The sequence below is a fragment of the Hyperolius riggenbachi genome, chromosome 1 (assembly GCF_040937935.1).
Source record: "Hyperolius riggenbachi isolate aHypRig1 chromosome 1, aHypRig1.pri, whole genome shotgun sequence".
Taxonomy (NCBI): Eukaryota; Metazoa; Chordata; class Amphibia; order Anura; family Hyperoliidae; genus Hyperolius; species Hyperolius riggenbachi.
Genome location: NC_090646.1, coordinates 136540046 through 136560743, shown reverse-complemented (window position 1 = coordinate 136560743; position 20698 = coordinate 136540046). Strand labels below are relative to the sequence as shown.

At 46.0% G+C, this 20698-nt stretch overlaps 1 long non-coding RNA gene across 1 annotated transcript in view; it reads right to left on the bottom strand.

Annotated features, from left to right (window-relative positions):
- The window catches only part of LOC137546310 (uncharacterized), a 97847-nt gene extending 88975 nt beyond the window's left edge, over positions 1-8872 (bottom strand). Inside the window, exon 1 of the long non-coding RNA XR_011026231.1 lies at positions 8740-8872. This is a non-coding gene — a long non-coding RNA (uncharacterized lncRNA). The remainder of the gene's footprint in view (positions 1-8739) is intronic.
- Between the last annotated feature and the right edge of the window lie 11826 nt (positions 8873-20698).

Sequence of the window (20698 nt, the reverse complement as noted above, 5' to 3'; positions counted from 1 at the left end):
TAGGTATATAAACTGATTGGGTGCATGGCAGTAACTAGCTTGACAAAGGCATGGATACGCCTAAACGCGTTGCAAAGCTACTGCACCCACCGACCAGAGGAAAGGCTCCCGTTGTCCATCAACATCTAGGACTACCCCCACTGCTGGCCACCGAGGAGGAACAGGTTGCCATTCAGGGTCATCGGTTTGTTTTTTTTTTACCCAAGATATGCCTGTCTTTCATCACTTTATAGTAAGTGTTCTTAATCCTTGCGTGTTTTTCTATTAAAAGTTTTAATACACTACGGAGCGCTCCTCCTTCTACTCTTTTCTTTTGACATCTTAATCCTGACTGGGGACAGGTCTTAATCTCCCCACCTGCATTTACAGTGGTTGCCTATATGGTAACCCTGGTTTGTGAGTATTACTATTTACTTACTTTCATTTACTCCTACTCCTCTCTGACTCCCCCTCTGAACTGTCCCCCTGGTCATCTCCTCTACCGGGAACATATGTGGTATCCGTATAATCGTCATCATAATCCTCCTGGCCAGCTTCGCTTTCCTCAGACACCTCCTCAACTGCACCAACTTAAGGTGGTTCATCATCCCCATCCTCACACGTTACATCCATACTATCGCCACCTAACTCAGACGTATGAGGTGGTGTACCTGCGCCTTCTTCTTGTTGTTGCAGTAGTGGCTGGGAACCAGTGATTTCACCACCACCACCAAATAACTCCTGCGAAGTGTCAAATGCAGCAGATGTGGTGCTTGTTGTAGCGCTGGTGGCTGTGGGAGATGAGGTGTTCTGTGTTAAATAGTCAAGCACGTCCTGATCTTGGGAAGTGATGGCACGTGCCTTCTTCTGAGCACTGTATTTTGGGGCATGTCCGCACAAAATCACAGCAACACCACCTCGCACAGACCTGCCAGTGCCTGGTGGCCTTCCTCTGGGTCTGCCTCTACCTCTTCCTCTACCTGGTTTGTCCATTTTGTCCATCTCGGGTGGATGCTAGGTATATGCAGTGAGGTGGGTGGAAACATTTTTGTCAGTACTTTGTATGTCGTCAATTAAAAAGCAAGCAGCAGCATGATTATTTCCATTTTCTTTGGCCATAGCTGAGATTCCAGGCAAGTGTTATTATTATGAATATTGCATTATCTATAACAGTGAGTAGAGTTCTACTTTAGCAATCTATTAAAGAGAAAGTTTTGAATAACAATGGTGTTATTTTTGGATTTTAATTCTAAAGCTTTCCAAGTAGCCTGAAAAGATATTTATAGCAGAGACGGTCTGCTCTTTTAATCTTTAGGCCTGTAACCAACTAGTGCTTTTTAAAGTACTTGTGATATGAAAAGCTCTTACTAATGTAATGCTATGGGTGTGAACACCCTTGAGGGATGTGGTTTTTTTTCTTAAATCACACATAGCAAGCATTACATTAGCAAGAGCTTTACAAATCACAAGTGCTTAGAAAAGTGCTCCTTGTGTGCCCTAGGCCTTAGACTTGAAGCTAATATACGGTATTATCCTCTTTCGCAATTAACTGTTAATAAAGTATTGGAGGTTTTTTTTTGTTTTGTTTTTTTCATTAACAGAAGAATTAATTCAGAGAAACTGGATACTTCTATACACATTTTTTCCCAAAGCTGTGATGTTGTTGCAGATTTCATGTTTCACCACAAGAGGTCACCCTTTGATTCCTATAAATATATGCTGCTTTATTTCTCTGAAAATCTGGAAACTGTAAATACTACATTTTCCCATAAAATGACTTAGAAATGTTACATTCATGTTGCTCCCTTTCTTCTGTAAAGCAATCCCACATTCAACACATTGCAATTATATGTGTTAAAAGACATCACAGGATCAAAGTGATTTGAAGAAATATTTCTGAAGTGAGTCTTTGTTTTGTTCTTCTGTAAACGGAAAGGTGACATACTGTACTGAAGATTATTTTTAAGTCATTTTAGCAAAAAGGTACAGCCATAAAAGATGCAGGAGATATTTTCTTTTCTTTTTTTCACTAGAGAAAGTATAACGACAACATCCTCACACCTACAGTTACTGGGAGCCCATTTATGTGCGACTTCAAGTATAGTTCCGTGACCTCTTTTGATAGGATAAGCCTTTTACAAAAGTTGACGTCTTGAGATTGCACAGGCTTGTTCTCCTTCTTTCAAAAAAGATCTGATATGAAATAAAGAAAGCAGTGTTTTAAAATGAAACTGAACCCATTTTTAGAAATTTAGCTAAAGTGTACCTAGGATGAGGTACTTAACTCAGGAGCAGGAAGCCCCTAGATCCTAAAGAGGCTTCCTTCATCCTCCTCTGCAGCCCTGTCCCAGTGCTGGGACCCCCAAAAAAAGAGCTCATTGACAGCTCACACAGGCGCACCAGCACCTTCCCACTCAGCTTTCTTTGGAAAAAGTCTGGCCGAATAGGGCCTGCGCTTCTCCGTAAGCACCAGCTGTTTGCTTCTGCACAGTAGCAGGAACCCAATCAGACTCTGCAATTTCCGCTGGAGCTTGAGCAGGATGATGCTAGTCTGCATGTGCAGGGAGGCCTCCCTCGGGGCATTAAATATTTGAAGATGGGGAATTCAGGAGAAGCCTCTTTATGATCTAGAGGCTTCTCCCTCCCAAGGTAGGTATCAGGGGCGTAACTAGACACAATAGGCCCCCCCTGCAAAAATGATAGCATGGGACCCATTTGGTCCCCCAACCCCCATGCAGATCCCATGATCGGGATCTGGTGAATGGAAGCAGAGAAATAGAAGTAGGAAAAAATAACAGACATTCCTGCTACTTGCTACTCTGCATGGCAAGAGGAGGTGGCAGGGATGGTTTTTGTAAGCAAACGGGGTGTTTTTTTGCTAATTGGCTGCAATTGCAGTTGGGGAGAGGGAGGAGGAGGGGGCCCCCAAAGCCTCTGGGCCCCCCTGCGACGGCAGGGGTCGCAAGGGTGATTGCTACGCCCATGGTAGGTATCTAAATTTAATTTTAAAAAAAGTTACTGGGGGACATTTATCAAGAGTATCTGAGACAAAATATTAGTAGGTTTTTAGAAATCCATGCAGAACTGTCTCAGACATCCTAAGAAATCACTAAATAGTGCATATTCCTTCTTAAACTGTAACAAATAGGAGGAGTTAGGAAGGTCTCTCAGGCAGTGCAGTGTGTGAGGGGAATTGCTGTTGCTGAGGTAACCAACACATCTGCTGTCAGCAGGCTTTGAATGAGGGAGGAGGAGTCCTTCACAAATCACATCTAGCCTGCACTGCTGCACTATCTGGAGAACTGCTTTGAAGCACTTCTTAATCTGCAGCTGTTTAGATATGAATCCAATCAATGCAACTGCTGGACTGCGCTCTCCAATTCCTATAAAGACACAATATTGCACATAGCGTGACTCTGCTAATACGTATCCACACCACCCGTGGTATCAGTGCTCACAAAGTGCAAAACACGTGCCCGCACACTCCTTCTGTGAATCTGCTCACCGGATCTTTGCCACCTCAGACAACAGGTGGGTCTAGCGTTTATATAAATTCCACATGGCACTTTCTTTCTTAAATCTTCATCTTGTCTTTAATGTAAAACATCCTCAATAAAACACATAAAAGGTACAATAGTGTAATCCTGTATAAAATTTGGCCACAATGCCCGCGCATCAGAGCGCACTCACATGAAAATTTCTTGAAATATTGCACATCAAAAGCCTTAATAGCAAGGTCTGCCCAGCACCTGAGTGGATAGATGAGCGGCGTCCCGACTCCCCGTCCCTCCGCGGCGAACCAGCTGCTAATCGGCGCTTTAGATCTCACTCTCCAGGCTCCCAGTACTGTTCCGGTGTGATGACGTCAGACGCGCTGGACGTGGCGCGTGTTTAGATATGGATTTGCACTTTTCTTAACTGCAGTGCAGCTTTAGAAATCCATGCTTAACTGCCGCTATTAAGAAGGATTTGAGAGGTTTCTTACTGTCATGCAGAAATGTTCTTCTGCTGATTAGAACAGTTTCAGAAGAAAAAACTGTCGGTGATGCATTGATAAATCTGGCCCAATATGCTTAAGGTTACACCACAACTACAACATAGGCAGTTACAGTGGATCTGATATACAAACTGCTGTGTCCATCCATGTAATCGGCATGACGTAGATAGGATGCTATCACTGGCATGTGCATGTTTTGTGAGGTGTCAAGTAAAGTTGTCAAGCGTCAAAACTTTGCATTCTTCTTAAAGTGTACCTGAAACGAGAAATATAAAAGCTGCTTTTATGTTTCTCCAGGTACAGTTTGAAGAGAGACCGTAACCATGAATTGAACTTCATCCTAATCAGTAGCTGATACCCCCTTTCCCACGAGAAATCTATTCCTTTTCTCAAACGGGTTATCAGGGGCTCTGTATGGCTGATTTTGTGGTGAAACCCCTCCCACAGTGTGATGTCAGCACCTCACAACAGTGAGGTCCTGACTTCACACTGTGGGAGCCTTGTTGCTTTGTGGGAAATAACAGCTGTTTCCAACTGCCAATAATGAAAGCAGCATGTCCTTCCAGTGACATCACCTTCCAGCAGTAAAAATCTCAGCATGTGATAAATGTCAGGTTGTAAATCAGGGAGAAGAAAGATTTTACAATGAGCAAACACTGACTAAATAATTTATACATAATTATTGTAAAAATGTAAGCACTTTTTTTATTACAATTTTTTTCCCTGGAGTTCCTCTTTAAGAATGCAAAGTTCTGCATTTATTCTTACCTGCAGCTTCCTCCATCCCCTTTCAGGCCATGGGTGGCTTTAACATCCCCGGGCCGCTCTGATCTTCCGCTGACTGTCCCGGTAAATTTTTTTAGCCGCATACAATACATCCATTGTGTTGTTGTGTGCCTGTGCAGTAGTACAGGCGCAGAATGATCCTGGCTATGTGAGCGCGACTGAAAAAAATTACCAGGCTTGAAAATGGAGGATTGGAGCAGCCCCGGGGGTTGGCAAGGGAACCCACAACCAGAAGGAGGCAGGAGGAAGCCCCAGGTAAGTATAAATGCTTTTATGTTTCTCATCTCAGGTTTCCTTTAACATGTCAGAATGGATCCTATAGATAATGTAGGATTCTTCAACATTTGTTCGTTGCAAAAACAGTCAGTTTAATGCATATTTTGTGACCCTTCCACCACTTCCTCTGAGGTTCAACAGGAAAATTACAACTTCATTTGTAGTTAATTATGAGTGTCAATGCCCCAGTCTAAAATCTATCATTTATAAGAAAGTTATATAAGAAACTTGCAATAATTCAGCTATAAGTGATCATATGCAGTGGTGCTCATCTGGATTCCGGATATCCGAACTACCCAATCCGAACTTTTTCCACTATCCGAACTTTGAATAGCAATTCGGATATTTTTTTAAAATCCGACTAGTCTAGCACTATCCGACAAACTCTGATTTCCCATCTGAAATCCGAAATCGATCCGAAAAGCGTATAGTTAGTTCAGATATCCAGGCAGAAGTGTGAGAAAACGCGGAAAAGCCGCCGCCAATACTCAAGGTGAGGCGGCTGAGTCGGAGTTCAACATGGCAGCTGGTGGAGCGCAGAGAAACCACCGCATGTTCTGACATTAGGGCGGCGGAGTCCGCGTCCAATGCGGCAAGTTGCACGCATAGGCCTGTGCCTCTTGGTAATGCGGGATGCGGAGAAAACGTCACACGCATGGACAGCGGTGCAGTGGATCCCGCATCTAATACAGCAGAAACATTACAACACATGACTGGTGTGGCTGGGACTGATAGTCCACATTGGTTTAGGAGGACGCGCGCGCGCGCAGAGAGGCAGGGCCTTTATGGCAGTCAGAAGGGGGTCAGCTGACCAAGCCGGTCAGCTGACAAATTCAGCTACCTTCATTGGTCCAGCACTTAGGGGAGGCGCTGGAGAGCGCTTGTGTATATATACTGGGTGCTGGTCATTTCTCTGGTGTCTGGCGTTGCGATCACTACGTGGTAGCACTCAGACCTTGTCAGTATCTGTGTTATTTAGACCAGTTTCCAAGGTGTTGATGGCCAAGGATCTCACACCTTAGTCTAGGAAATCTGTTGTTATTTGTAATATTCTCTAGTTCAGTTTCCGAGGTGTTGATGGCCAAGGAACTCACACTTTAGTCTAGGAATTCAGTATCATCTGTATTATTTGTCATATTCTAGACTAGTTCCTGGAGTGTGAGAATCTTGGAGCTCACACTCAAGCTTAGGCATTGTTGATTATTTGTTATGACTTTCGGCTCTCCTGACAATTCTCCTGATCTCTGATTTTGTACGTTGTCTTTCTGTCATTCTGTTACCGAAACTCGGCTACTCTCTGGAATTTGCATCTGCCTTCTGTCTCTGTACTGTATCTGTCCGTGTGGTTACGACCTGGCCTGTCCGACCTCGAGAACTATCTCTCCTGTTAAGAGATAGTTCACAGATCTGTTAGTGACACTGCCCATTGGTGTCACTCACGTTCTGTCCTTCCCACTGTCTCAGCCTGGCTCCGCCCCTTGGGGAGCATCAGACCTGTGGAAGGAATCTGATCTATATCAGTAGCTCTTACTGTCTAGCATCCATCTTACGGGTGCTTTCCTCAAAGTATCACTGTTGCACCAAACGCTCTCATATCTCGGGTATATTCTGCATTCTCGGTGATACTGCAGATCACCGGTAATCAGACCCTCTCTGTGTTACACCGATCGTTACAAGAAGCTAAAATCACCTTCAATGGCAAAAATCCATTTGAGAGAGAGAGAGAGAGAGAGAACACGATAGAGAATTCCAAAAGGGATTTTGACCACTTGAAGAGACCTTTGGAAGCATTTTAAGCCATTTTCAGGTCACTTCCGGTTTTCTATCCGGATATCCGAATCCGGCTGGATATTGGGGTCAGATATCTGAGTTCACTCGGATAACTAAAAGTTTGAATTCGGATATCAGATTCGGATCTGGATATCTGGGGATCCGAATCCGGATCAATTGGGATTTTGAAAAGGGGTATCCGAGCATCCCTGTTCATATGTGGTTGCCCACAATGCACCACTACTGAATATGCAAATGTTCTCTTTTTGCCCCTGTAAGCCAGGCAAGCATCCAGAACCGCTGGTGTATAGCAAGCCTAATGCGTTAAACATTACACAGCCACATCAACCCCACATGTAGACCGCCTGTTTCGGGCTTTTGACCCTCCTCACAGTACATGGCAGGGATTGATATGGCTGTATGGGATAGGGCTTGGTCCAGTACAACAGAGTAACCAAGCAGCTCGGGGTGACCCAAACCACTAGAAATGTATAGGGAGGGGGGGGGTAAAAGAGACCGATAAGCCCTCCTACATTGCTTATTAGTAGGAGGGCTTTTCGGTCTCTTTTATCCCCCTATATATTCCTAGTGGTTTGGGTCACCCCGAGCTGCTTGGTTGCTCTGTCATTTGTAAGAAGGATCAAACAATCTCATTGCAGGGGACAAGACAGATATGGCCATAGAACTGTAGACAAATGTCCAAATGTCCAGGAACTTCTGTGAGTTATAGTAATTCAGACAGCCATGTGTAGTATTCCAGATTGGGGACCAGTTTTAGCCGTTTCAATTTTGTCTATCTGTTGGATTCTCACATCGTGGCTTTACTTGCCTGTATTTTAAGTTGACTCTTTATAAAGTACTTTTTCTGCTCAGCTCATTGCCAGAGAGGTAGCATATTTGTAGTATGAATGTGCTCTGTACTGCTCAGTGGGTGCGCTACAGTGTTTGCTGCATTTGGGAGCAGATATGTGCTATTTTATTGGATAAATGGTGTAGCATCCACTGAAAAAAAAAATCATAGGTGAATGGAGAAAAAGAGCAGAATGGGCTGGGTTTGGAAAACTGAAATGCTGGGCAAAGCAGATATAAATACAGGACGACACTGCTCAGTAAGATCACATTCAAAATGTAAGCTCTGCAATCTGCCCATGTACACAAGCCTTTAATTGACACAAGCTAATGAAGGAGCTTATACGTGCATAAATAGACACTATGTTGCTGAGTGCCTATACAGGATTAGTGACTGTGGTTGGGCTAAAATAAAACAGTTCTGGAGCAACCCTATGCTAAGGTCATGGAAAAGTGTTTTCAACTTTTGCCAAGCCTTTAATTTGCTTTATATACTGTATAACTGTTTGAGGTGAAAAAAGAAATGCTAAAGAGGGTCGGGTGTGGTGAAGATTTGCAGCTCAGACAACTGATAATGCTATTGTTGACTGTAGAAGGAACAGTTGGATTGACGTCTTATCAGTCTTATCAGTTGTGTGAACAATAGCAAGCAACTTTTTATTGGTTGTTCAACTTGTTTCACAATAAAAGTTGTTTGATAATTGTGCTGCATTGGGAGTACTTAATGTGGCTCACTTAGCGGGGCAAAAAATGGGGTTGCGTGGTGCGGCGTGCGGAAAATGGGTGTGATCATGGACCAGAAAATGTGGGTGTGGTCACGGGTGGAGACAAATTTACATGAACTTAGCAATGGTGGGACATTAGATTAGGACAGTGGTGGCGAACCTTTTGGAGGTCGAGTGCCCAAACTGCAACCGAAAAAGTCACTTATCTATCGCAAAGTACCAACAGCAACTTAAACTAAATACAAACGTTTTAACTCATACATGAACGTTATGGTAGTAGCAAAAAAAAGTTTCTGTACCGTGTTAGCCAAACAAATTACATAGGTAGAAAAGACATCGTTTTGTAAAAAATAATACCTTTTAATGGCTAACTGATAGAGTTCAATTATGCAAGCTTTCTGGGATCTAGTCCCCTTCTTCAGGCATATTTCCAGATGTTAGCTGAAGTAAAACACTGATGCAGGTAAATAGTAAACACGAAGATGACAGTTGTGCTGGTTACTGTTTATCCGTTAGGTGTCAGGTGATCAGCAGGCTGGAGCCAGTGAGTTAGTGCAACCATACATGAAATCCAGCAGGTTTCTGAAGATCATGAAGCCAAATCAATCATGTTACATAAGGAGTCATGAATCCTGCTCCACAATTTAAACCTTCTGTTAATGTCTTGAACATTTTCATACATTTGTACTCAGAAATTTTTCTTGATTGTTCATTTTTGAAGTTACCCTTATGAACAAGTTCATTGATCTAAGTCCCCGGTAGAAAGACAGACACCTTCTTTTCAAAAGCCCCAGTCTTTCTGAGAAAAAAAAAGTTTCCCGTCCTCCTTATACTTCCTGGAAGCTTCCAGGACCAGGCATGGTCGGAAGAGCCAATTTCCGATTCCGCGGTAATTCCGCATACCACCACTACCGAAATTCTGCTTCCGCTACATTCCGGTGGAATTCTGCTACATTCCGCGGAATTCCGCGGTATTCCGCCCTGTGCACTTTCCGTATTTTTAAACGGACTTCCGTAATTTTTAAACGGATTTCCGTAAATTTAGGAGGAAACACTCAATCGCTCATTTGAAATATCTATTGTTAATAAAGTTGATTTGTATTTTGTAAATTTGGATAAAAAAAATGTTGAAACCGTTATTTTAGCGCAGTAACTCTCCGCTGATTATGATTGGTCAACTCATTCCGCATCTCCTGATTGGTCAATTCATTCCGATTCCGATTTTGCCGGAATTCCGAATTCCGGATTGCAAATTCCGAATTCCGGATTGCAAATTCCAAATTCCGCGGAACCATGCGGAAACCCCAATTCCGGCGGAATTTCGAAATTTTAGCTTCCGCGGAATTCGGAAGCCCATGCCTGTCCAGGACTAAAAAAAAACAAAAAATGTCACTGTGGCCATCTTGTAGCCAAATAGTAAAACTGCATCTACATACATTTTTTTAAAATAAAATAAACACACATAGGGTTTCTAGCATTTAAAGTGGATTTGCTATTAACCGTTAAAGTCAACAGGTTTTTAAATGTGTAATTTTTTTTTCCTTTGAAACTTTAAAATCGATTTTCTCAAAAACTATAAGGTCTTTTTGAAAAAAAAAAAAAGATTTCCTCTTGTAGCCACTGGGGGCCCCTACAAGCTCTAGGGCCCTGGGGCAATTGCCTCCTTTGCCTTTATGGTAGCGCCGCCTCTGTAGACACCTCTCACCTGGCTTCTGAATTCTCCTCTACTGGCTGCTGTGCCTGGCTGGCCTGGCAATACTGTTTTTGGCTGGATTGGAGATGATGTGTGGGCTGAAAGGCCTGGCAGTGATGCTGTGGCCTGGCTGACAGTGATGCTGTGGCCGGGCTGTCGGTGATGCTGTGGCCTGGCTGGTGGTGATGCTGTGGCCGGGCTGGCGGTGATGCTTGACAGTGATTTTGGGCTGGTTTGCTGGTGGTGATGCTGGGCTGGCTGGCCTGGAAAGTTTAGGTAGTGACATGTGCCCACTAGTTTAGGTAGCGCCAGGAGCCTCCCAGTTTAGGTAGTGACAGGGCCCCCCAGTTTAGGTTGTGATAGGAGCCCCCAGTTTAGGTAGTGACAGGGCCCCCTAGTTTAGGCAGTGACAGGGCCCCCAGTTCAGGTAGTGATAGCCCCTAGTTTAGGTAGTGACAGAAGCCCCCTGTTCAGGTAGTGACAGGTGCCCCAGTTCAGGTAGTGACAGGGCCCCCCAGTTTAGGTAATGACAGGGCCCCCCAGTTCAGGTAGTGACAGGTGCCCCTGTTCAGGTAGTGACAGGGCCCCCCAGTTTAGGTAATGACAAGGCCCCCCAGTTCAGGTAGTGACAGGTGCTCCAGTTCAGGTAGTGACAGGAGCCCCCAGTTCAGGTAGTGACAGGTGCCCCAGTTCAGGTAGTGACAGGAACCCCCAGTTCAGGTAGTGACAGGTGCCCCGTAGTATAGATAGCCAGATTTATAGGTGTCCCCAGTGGCAACAGAGAGAGGAAAGGGAGCATGTGGACAGCGGTGGGGAAGTCTCCCCCCCTTCCCTCACCTTTGGGGCTCCCCCTCTCTCTCAGTCCCCCCTTTAGAAATCAGCAGTGCGGACACTTACTCTATTACCAGGCGCCAGTGACTCTCTGTATCTGTGCACCGCTACTCTGGTCTAGTCCAGACCAGCGCAGCAGCTCACAGAGAGAGAGTCACTCGCGCCTGGTAATAGCGTAAGTGTCCCGCCACTGATTTCTAAAGGGGAGGAGCGAGAGAGAGGGGGAGCCCCAAAGGTGAGGGAAGGGGGGGAGACTTCCCCACCGCTGTCCACATGCTCCCTTTTCTCTCTCCATTGCCATGGCAGGGTGGGTGGGCCGGCCACTTCCGTGTTTGGGTGGCGGGGGGCAGCAGCTGGCCAGGGGAGTGCGCATGCCCCATTTTGCCTGACGTAGGGACATCCATGGGTACTTCATGTTATTTATTTTGAGGCACATGCTTTCTCATTGTGTTGTTTAGGGGTACATGCCTCTCTTATCATAATATTTAGTGTAAATTATTGCCTATTTGTGGGTTCATACCTGTTTTTTGGGTGTACATGTAGATCTTGTTGTGATTTTTTTCTTCTTGCCCTCAAAGCTGTTTGGGCTAGAAATTGTCCTGTATATCTGTTACAAAAAATGAAAGTATCACACCAAAAAAAGTATGCATATTGCTTATATTTGTTTCTTGTAGAAAGTTCATGATGCTGTTCCCACTTTTGCCATGTAATTCTTGATCAACTCCAAACGCAGTGTATGTTACAATTTGATGGAATTGTATTTCTGATGATTTAGTATCATTGAATGGGGATCAACAACTACACCAAAAATAGGAGGGCAAGCAAGTTTCTCATGTGCGCTGTGCGATTTTCAGCAAGAAAACAAGGTCTAGCACAAGAACACGGAATCAACTGCTTCAGTGCTATTCATATAAAACTGCAGAAAGTGTGTTTGGCTGGCAGATGGACAGCAGAATTGTACCTAATGGTTTATTTACCATGCAACACTGATCTACCAAACACTCTATACATGTGTTGTAGTAGACAGTTTTATAGTCTTTAAATGATAGCTGCTCTTTTTTATCAGTGTAAAACCGAAGGTATAAAGGTATAAAATATGGTTACACTATATTTAGATTTATGAAGTACCTTTAGTGCAGTGTAAATCTTGTGAGTGCTTCTATGCACTGCTCATCTACTGTATATTGATGGAATAGCTTTGAGGATTTTTACATGGTGGTCTATGGAAGTGTAGAAAATCACATGATATGATCTGAAGTAGCTGTATTAATGAGGTTATAGAATATTTTTTATAGCATTCCGATAAGATGGAGCTGGAGCAATGGTGACAATAGAAAAGCACCGGGCAACATTTAAAGGGACTACTAGACTATCAGAGCCCACTACAAAGGACGAGGGGGAGGGGGCTACTAGACTACCAGAGAAAGCTACAAGGGGGTTGGAGGTACCATTAGATTACCAGGGTAAGCTATAAGGGGGGAGGGGGGAACACTAGACTACCAGGGAAATCTATAGGTGTGAAGGAGGGGCTTTAGACTCCAGGGAAAGCTATAAATAAAAGAGGGAACCACTAGAAGATCACCGGGGCAAATTATAAGGATAAGTGAGTCTATTACAATGAAAATACTGTTTATCCACCCCTCCCTCCCCCAACCCAACTCTAGGGGGTGCATCTGTCAATCTATTCTGGGGGTGGCAAACACAGGGCACTCATCTGGCTATGCTGGGGGGCTGATATTGGGGACACATCTGGCTATACTGGGGGGGGGGGGGGGTGATACTGGGGACACATCTGGATATCTATACTGGGGCGACTTTAACTGGTGGCACAGTTTTTATGTCAATCGCACTTTTAATTTTTAAACAGAAATTGGTCAAAATTGAGAAATAGTGAATTTTTTTTAGTTTTCCCCCCTTTTTCCCATTAACATGCATAGAGAGCAACATTTTACTTGGGACCAAATACCCCCCAATGAAAGCTTAGTTTGTCTTGAAAAAAAAGATATATAGATCATTTATATGGCACGAGTACAAATGAAGTTATTGGTGATTAAATAGGGACACCGCTAAAGCGTCAAAACTGCTCTGGTCAATAAGGGGAAAACAAGGTCTGGATGCGAAGTGGTTAAAAGTCGTGGATTTTGCTGCCCGGGGGAGGCATAGCTTTGGGCTGTAGTTCTGCCTCCATTTGCGTCAATCTGCGCTTATCGCCACTTCTCCCCACCCTTCTTACTTAAGCAATAATAGTTGAAAACAGAAATACTGTGTATTTTCCATTTTTTTCCTTTTTTTCTTTCAAAGTGCATAGATTGCTAAAAAGAAAAAATAAAGCACCCAAAGAAAGTCTATTTCCCGCCCCCCAAAAAATATGTATATATCATTAAGTGTCATATAAATCATTTAAATATGGGCAAAGCTAAAATGTCAAAACTGCTGTGGTCCATAACAGGAAACAGGTCTAAGTGTGAAGTGGTTAAAAAGTGACAGTGCTGGCCTATATTATATTCCTGCATGGATATTTTGTTTTAAATATTTGCATGACAATGTAATTTGGGATCCGGGTAGAAAGGATCCTGAACTTCTTTAGATACAATCCAGCAATTATGATTTTCCAGTACTGCACAACTGGGAAGAGCACAGGGAAGTCCAGCAATGATTTCTATCCATGACATCATCTCACACACTGCATAGTTTCCTCCATCCAAGTCCATCAGCTCATTAGTCATATAAATATTATTAATAAATCAAATACAAGATTACATGGCAGAAATAAACAATTCATTCTAAGATAAAAACTTCAAAAAAAAATGTGTAAGTGCTATAGTTTTCTGTGATTTAACCTCCTGGGGACTGCCTAACGCCGATGGGCGTGGCCACGGCGGCAGCCCCAGCCCCAGGATCGGCGTCAAGTCCTGGGGCTGCAGTTTTCAGGAGATCGCGCGCAGGCTGTGCACGCATCTCCTGCTCGGGGGCAGAGCTCTGCCCCACCTTCAGTCTCTGAGTGGCGATCGCCGCTCGGGAGACTGTTAGATGGCGAAACCGTCGTCTTTACTGTTAATACAGCGCTGTACTGGGGACAGCCGTGTGACATGGCTGTCCCGCTGGGGGACAAGAGAGCGATCGGCTCTCATAGGCAGAAGCCTATGACAGCCTATCGCCAGGATTGCCCGTGCTGGGGGGAGGGAGGAATTATAAAAAAAAAAATTAAACAAAACAGCAAATAAAATGAAAAAAAATAATAACATAAATATGTATTTTAAAAAAATTAACACGGGGGGCGATCAGACCCCACCAACAGAGAGCTCTGTTGGTGGGGGGAAAAGGGGGGGGGTCACTCATGTGCTGTGTTGTGTGGCCCTGCAGCTTGGCCTTAAAGCTGTAGTGGCCATTTTATTAAAAATGTGCCTGGTCTTCAGGGGGGTTTACCACTGTGGTCCTTAAGTGGTTAAAGGATAACTATAGCGAGAGGTATGTGGAGGCTGCCATATTTATTTTCTTTTACGCAATACCAGTTGCCTGTCTGTCCTGTTGATCTCCTGCATTTTATACTTTTAGCCATAGACCCTAAACAAGCATGCATCAGATCAGGTGTTTCTGACATGATTGTCAAATCTGACAAGCTTATTTGTGGTGTGATTCAGACACTACTGCAGACAAACAGATCAGCAGGGCTGCCAAGCAACTGGTATTGTATAAAAGGAAATAAATATGGCAGCCTCCATACTCTTCTCACTTCAGTTGTCATTTAAAGCAAACCTTAAGTGAAAATAAATTGATAAAATGAACAATTATACCTATAGTCTTACGACACATGTGAGACTGACCCAATTCACCAGTAAGGCACTGAAGCAGAAAGCTGACAGTTTTAAAACAGACCTTTTAACTTAAAGGTGCCCACTAATGATACACTCTTGATTGTACATTCTTACCACTTCTATGTAATATGAGGGACCACCTAAAGTATCCATATAAAGTATGTATATTCATGCAGTTTACCTCAGTTTACTACATAGATACTACAACCAGTGCTGCTCGGAGACCCCTTTTCAAAATCCGGATCCGATTCGGAACCGGATACGCCGATATCCGATCCGGATCAGATATCCGAGTTCAAAATTTTCCGAACCGAATCGGATATCCGACCTCAGCATCCAGCAGATTCGGATATCCGGATAGAAAACCGGAAGTGGCCTTTAAATTGCTTTTAAAAAAATGTTTTTTAGGGTAAATGAGGCATGTAGCATCATTATTTTGTAAAGGGGAACACTAATTGATGATGTGGGGACTTAAAATCCCCCCCCCCCAAAAAAAATGGCTGTCAATTAATATCAGGACTAGGTTCCAGGAAGCGGTAGTACTGCCGCAGTTGGGGCCTCCCCACAACTTGGACAGCACAGACACCTCCCAAAAAATTACACAGCTATTGTGTTCAGAGAATTGCTATGGCACTTAGTGTTGGTACACGGCTGTAAAAAAAAAAAATTGGAGCCAGGAGGTTGTGGTGGTAAAGGGTGGTGAGGCAGGCATAGTGATTCCCACTCAGCCACTTCATTTCCCCCTCTTGCAAACAACAGGGGCCAGGAACTCACCAACCACCCAAGCCTAGTTCATTTTTAAAAAGTCAGTCTGTCCACAGATTGGGTGGACAGACAAGAGCGCTTCTCGGTGACCATGCCACCGGCCACACTGAAGCACCTTTCTGACAGCACGCCGGAAGGCGGGCAGGACAGTACTTCCAGGTCGTACTGCGCCAGCTCGCTCCAGATATCCAGGTGCTTGACCCAGTAATCCAAGGGGTCCACAGGGGTATCGGTGTCAAGCCCGCTGTAGGACCCCATGTAGTCGGCCACCATCTGGGTCAGGTGCTGGTTCTGGCTTTGATAGCCGGATGCTGCTGCAGGCATCTCCTCAGTCGGCAGCGGTACTGGCGTGGCGTAGAGCGCCTTTGTCAGAGACAGCAGGTTTGTTGGGCGCCTGCTGCTGCTGGATGCAGGCACCTGTTGCTGCACTAGCTGGACTGTGACAGCAGGGCTGGTAGGAGTCTGGGGGAAGGCTTCCTCCAAGCGCCGAACCAGAATCTGCTGCAAGTCCCTCATTCGTCGCACCGGGTCTCCTCCTACAGGCAGGAACTGAGCCAGCTTCCCCTTCAGCCATGATTCCAGCATCAGGGTGATCCACACATGTCCTCCTGAGCACGCATCTGCTTCACCCTTGGGTCTTTGCACAGGCACTGCAGCATGTGTGCTGCCATGGGGAAGAGGTCTGCCATCTCTGCTGACACATACTTGTCTTCATCACCCCCAGTGCTGTCCTCCTCCTCTGATTCCTGCTCTCTCCACCCCCACACCACTGCAGCTGCAATCCGCTGTGCCCCCTCCTCTTCAAGATCAGGGACCTCCAACACCTCCAAGTCCTCAAACTCCTCCTCCTGCCGCACAGAGATGGACTGTGAAGGTTGCTGCGGCTGCTCCTGCTGGATCAAGGCTGCCTCTCCCGCTTCCAGCAGAGCATCGAGGGCCTTGTCCAGCATGCACACCATGGTCACCCACTCACACAGTGACGCATGGTCCCGGCTGACCATGTTGGTGGCCTCAAGGATGGGTGCCAGCACCAAGCACACCAGCTGCATTTTTCCCCACTCAGCAGGGCGGATGATGTCTGGGAGGTGGGCGGTGCTGGTCCCAGACAAGTTGACCTCCATGGTGGCTTTGGCCAGGTACTGGTTGACAGCCCGCCTCTGTTCAACCAGATGTTCCAATATTGCCAGGGTGGAATTCCAGCGTGTTGGAACGTCTATGATGAGCCGGTGCAGTGGGAGGTTCAGCTCCAGCTGCACGGCTGCCAGGGACGCTGTGGCACCAACCGAGCGGCGAAAATGACCCACGGTTTTCCTTGCCGCTCCCAAAAGAGTGTCCATCCCCTGGTAGGTGCGCAGGAATTTCTGCACCACCAGGTTCAGGATGTGGGCCAGACAGGGGATGTGGGTGAGGTTTCCCCGGTGGATGGCAGTAACCGGGTTTGCCCCATTGTCGACCACCACCTCTCCGACTCTGAGGCCTCTGGGGGTCAGCCAACTCCTCTCCTGCTCTCGGAGCTTGGCCAGGATGTGGTCTGCCGTAAGCTTGCTCTTACCCAGGGTGACCATCTGCAGCAGTGCTTGGCAGTGGTGTGCCTTCACGCTGCTGCTGAGGCGGGGGTGTTTGGCGGCGGGTTTGCCGAAGGATGGAACCGGATCAGAGGTGGAACCTGCTGCACTTCCCCTGACCCTGCTGCGGGGTGGCACTGTCCCCTCCTCACTGTGGTGGTGCTGTCCCCTCCTCACCCCCTTCCACCAAATTGACCCAAAGCGCCGTGAAGGACAGATAGTGGCCTGTGCCAAACCTGCTGCTCCAGGAGTCCATGGTCACATGGACCCGCTCACCCACCGCATGATCCAGCCCACGCTTCACGTTGGCCTTCATAAAGCGGTGCATTGCTCGGATGGCCGTGCGTGCGAAGTAGTGCCGGCTGGGGATTGGTCAATCCGGCGCTGCGCACTGCAGGAGCGCACGCATCTGGCTGCCCTCCTGCACAAACGAGTACGGGAGGAGCTGGGAGGACATGGCCCGTGTAAGCAAGCCGTTCAGCTGGCACATGCGACGGCTGCCGGGAGGCTGAGCCCTGACCACAAACGAGTCACTCAGCAGGGTCTGGTGGTGATGGCATTTTTGGCTTGCACGGGAAGCCGAGGAGGGAGAAGAGGAGACCACTGAGGAGGACTGGCTGTCTGAACAGGCCTCAGTGTCGGCAGGAGTGGCAAAGTGGGTTATGGTGCTCTGGCCACTGCAAGGGCCAGCGCCAGCTTCCTTCAGCCTTTTTAATTCCTGGTGCTCCATTTGGAGCTTATTGGCCAGATGGCTGATGAAGCTGGAGGTTCCATAATTGGAGGGGTTAGACCCACTGCTCATCTTCACATGGCACACATTAAAAGTTACAAAACTTGCTATCAAGTGAGGGCAGATAAAAAAAAATGCCATATTGGGGATTGCAGTTTCCCCTTACGTCGCTCTGAATGGGATGCTGGTGCTGCTTTTCTCCCAGTGGTGGTTGGGACCTGGGGTTGAGTGGTGTGGCAGGTGGTAGTAGTGGCAGATGGAGCAGCAGGCTGTGGGTCACGCATTCCATGCCCACTGCTGCTCCTGCCAATTCTGATCCTCCATGCCAGACCCACTGAATCATCCTCCTCCTCAGAGTTAGAGCTGAAATGATCCCCCTCCGGTGGAGGGGGATCACCTCGTCATCAATATCAAACTCCCCCTCCTCGAACAACTGCTGGGATGATGAGCCCGCCCCAAACTCCTCTTCTGCTGACACATCATCATGGACGACGGAATCCCCCCAACAATTACTGTCACCATCTCAGACTCTTCCACAAAGCCCATTGCGTCCAGAATGTGTTTTGTAGGGCTGGTGGTGGCCTGCTCGTCATCCACCATCAGCTGCATCACAGGCGCGGCGTCTTTCTCCTCCAATTTGCGCCGCTGACCCTGCTTGAAAATGACCGATACATGCTGCTGGATCTCTGCAGCATGACTCCCCCTAACAGCTGGACGGCCAGTGGGTAGCGGCGGAATGAAGACTGATGTTGCTTCCTCTCCTCTTGGCCTTGCTGCCCCTCCCCCGGCTGCCAGTACCAGACATAGTACAAGATATGTGTTGATGTCACAGATGATGTGTGGGGTACTTGTACTTTATTAGCGGGCTTGGAGTGTGAATCAGCATGGAGTGACAGACAGCAGAGTACAACAACACACTGACACTGCTCACTGCCCAGTCAGCAGCACAGCAGCACTGCAATAATCTGTAGTAGCTAACACAGTACTACTCTCACTCTCTAACAACTATAGCACTGCACTAACTACACAATATAACACAGTAATCCTACCTACCTATACTGTAACTAACTACTAGCTAGCTAAGGCTAATAGCAGGCCAGCCAGCAGCAGGAGGCCTAGACTGTGCACAGCAGACACAGAAAGAGGACCTAACTAGCAGGCAGCTGCTGCAGCTCAAAGTCTGACTGACTGACACTAACAAATTATACAGACTAGCTAACTACGGAAGCAGGAAATTTGGGCGCATGAGGCAGGTGGACAAAAAGAGCACCGCCATTCACTCCCATAATAAATATTGTTTAACCTCCTTGCCGTTCTGATTCTTTCCAGATTTTAGGGTCTAAAAGCGGTGCAATTTTTTTCCACTCTTTCAGACCCTAAAACCTGAAAAAAATCATTCTGGCAGGGAGATCTGCAGCAAAATAAAAAATTTTTTTTACCATTCTGGGCTCCTGTGCTGCAGTTTTCTCTTTGCCCACAAGATGGCGCTAATATACATATAAACGAACTTCTCTATATTTCTCTAATATAGAGAAGTTCGTTTTCAATATTAGCCCCGCCCCCGATGACGTCACGCTGCCACCACCGCTCTGCTGCCACCACCACGGCTGCGCTGCTCCAACTGGCTGCCGGGTCCCCGGAAGAATAGCGGGGACATGGGGGATCCCGGCGGCCAGGGAAAGACCCCACACTGCCGGGGAGAGAGGCTGGAGTCCCGCTGCGCAGCGAGATCGCGTGCGGGACTCCACAACTAAAGGTAAAGCTCTGCAATGCCTACCCCGACCTGAGCTCGGGATCACCGCTAATAGCTTCTTTTTTCTACCCCGAGCTCAGGTCGGGAAAACCGGCAAGGAGGTTAATGGGTGCCCAACAGGAAAAAAGGGCGCCAGAGAAAAATAACGTTTTAAAAGCGGCGCCCAGAGACTTTTAATGTTTTATAACTGCTTATCATGATTACACATTATTTAATGATTTATAATTTTTTAAACATTATTTTTAAACGAAAAACAGTACAATATTTTTTTAAAACATTACTTTTAAACGAAAAAAACGTACAATTTTTTTTTTAAACATTATTTTTAAACAAAAAACCGCACCATATTTTTTAAAAACGTTATTAATGCTTATCACAGGGGGGTCTTAGGTTTAGGCATCACCAGGAGGGTCTTAGGTTTAGGCACCACCAGGAGGGTCTTAGGTTTAGGCACCACCAGGGGGGTCTTAGGTTTAGGCACTACCAGGGGGGTCTTAGGTTTAGGCACCACCAGGGGGGTCTTAGGTTTAGGCACCACCAGGGGGGTCTTAGGTTTAGGCACCACCAGGGGGGTCTAGGGGTTAGGGATAGGTACAGGGAGGGTTCTGTGTGAGAGTAGGGTTAGGTATAGCTTTAGTAAAATTCTTATTAATGTTTTATAAAACGTTATTATAAATTTCACTGTTTAAACATGGAAGATTAACGTTTTTACAATTGCCGATTTCATACACATTATTTAATGATTTATAACTTTATAAAACATTATTTTTAAACGAAATATAGCACAATTTTTTTTTAAACGTTATTCATGATTATCGTTTAAAACCCTGCGCCCTTTTTTCCCGGCGACCTTTTTTAACGTACGCGTAACTACAACACAATATAACAGTAGTGTAGTGAAGGTGTTTAAGTGTAAAAACGCTGGGTTTATCACTCTGATACTGCACTTGCTTTAGCCAAACACACTGGAGTTGTCTCTCAGTGGCAGTCACAAAGCAAGGACGAGATTCTCATCATGGCCTCCTCCTTATATACAGGAGGGACTGGCCAATGTTCCCCTCTGTGATTGGTTGCTTGGGCTTAGGCTGGGAGCCCTCTGATTGGCTCAATGACGTCATGGACATCATCTCCATGGTAACAGTACCCAGATTCGGATATCAGACC